Here is a 1,931-nt window from a genome sequence, read left to right on the forward strand (position 1 = left end):
GATTCCCATTAATCTGCTTGGGCTCACATTTCCCTCAGAACTGCTCATGTAGCCTGGTTACATTTCCTGAGGTGAGGAAACACCACTTTCAATGACACAATTTGTACATGTGAATATACTCAACATGGGTATCAGTGAATGTTACCAAACCACTTAATTAGCTATAAGGATTTAGATGTGGAAATGACTGTTAGATGATAGAGAAAAAAACTATTTAGTAAAGAGAATAGTTTTAAACTTAGTGCTTCTGCAAATCTATAGAGCACTTTCAAAAGAAACTAACCAAAGACAACATTGTGTTCCTCCCTCAAATTATATTTACAATAAAGCAAAGAAAGAGTTGGAGAAAGTACTTTTAGTAGCGCTGCCCTAAAAGTAGTAATCAGAGAAAGAGCATAATTCTTCTCAGAGGAGAGGGTGAAGGTCTCCTGAGAAATCAGAATTAATCCCTAAAACCGACATAAACTAGTGCTACTTAATTTTTTTGGAGAGTGCTACATGCACAATGTAAATAATGAGTTTCCCCTAAAAGTACTTTTCTATGAGAACTTTATAATGATTGTGGTTTCCTGGGTAGGGAAGAACACTAGTGCTAATAGAGTCCTGATTAGAGAGGTTTAAGGGGACTGAGAAATTCAAATCTGAAAGTTAGTCTTAGCAGAAAACCTTGCTGACAAGACAGATATTGCTTGATGGAATATGATCTAGAATTCTTGATTTGCATAAAATATTCTGAACAAGAATCCATACTTACCCCTTACTCACTGAGGGAGAATGGTCATGCTGAAAAGGTGACTCAAACGTCATTAGATATACTGCAGATAGAGCAAAGATGCCAGTGGGAACAGCACACAAATATCTGGGAAACCCAAATGATATGGATAACAGTAAAGTCAGAGCATTTACTCCTAACTTTTCAATGTTTGGGTTGTGAACATGTTAGAAGCACCCAGTGGGGTTTCAGAACCTATTATTGCAGTAACTTATAATAACATAAGCAATTGCTCCTTAGTTTTTATCCCAAACTCTTGAGACATACATCTATTACACTATAGTGACAGCACCACATATACATAAAGTCATTAATGCTAGTGTTATTTCATCCCATTTCTTATGTATGGAGGTAATATGCATTTCATCACTAGAATCCAAGTAGAACCAACTAAAGAAAATCCCGTGTTCCTTCCTAAATCAACTACATTGTTTAAGTACTTGCACAGTGATTTTGCAGGACCACACTATTACCCAAATCTGCAAACATGGTTCGCTAAACATGAAAATGCCATTTACATCTCCTTTCCTTCTTTCTGTATGATTTGCCTTATATACCCAAAGCTGGAATGAACTAGGTGGTGTAAGGTCAATGCCGTAGTTTGAACCAACATTTCTATCTGCAGAAATGCAGCTTTCTGACAATTATAGATGTTTGTGTCATCCCTATTTCTATCTCAACAGAAACCAAATAATCTACAGAAGTCATGCCAGTAGTTATTTAGTGGGGACATATTCAACTTGGACACATGTAAAATTCCTCCAGATTCACTAATACATGAAGAAAAAGAAAAAACAGAAGGATTTATTAAATTGAATTTTTTGTAAGAATATGACAAACTGTTATACATGGTCAATAATTAATTATTGTGAGCCACAGAATCACAAGGCTTCTAGGCTGAAGGACACCCTCAGCAAGTGGGACAAGAATGAGACTATGGCCACATTTGTCTTAAGTAGAAAAGCAAATCAGGAAATCATTTGTCTAGAATCTAGACTCTAGATCTTCAGCTTAACATATACAAACTACCCTTTATTTCATTTATTTTTCCACAGAATTTTCAATAACTAGAAATAATAATTATCCAATAAGTAGAATAATCTATATCATGAGGGTCATCATATTCTGAAGACAAAGAAAAAATCTTCATTTCTCTTTT

Source organism: Hipposideros armiger, unplaced genomic scaffold (assembly GCF_001890085.2).
Source record: "Hipposideros armiger isolate ML-2016 unplaced genomic scaffold, ASM189008v1 scaffold_749, whole genome shotgun sequence".
NCBI lineage: Eukaryota > Metazoa > Chordata > Mammalia > Chiroptera > Hipposideridae > Hipposideros > Hipposideros armiger.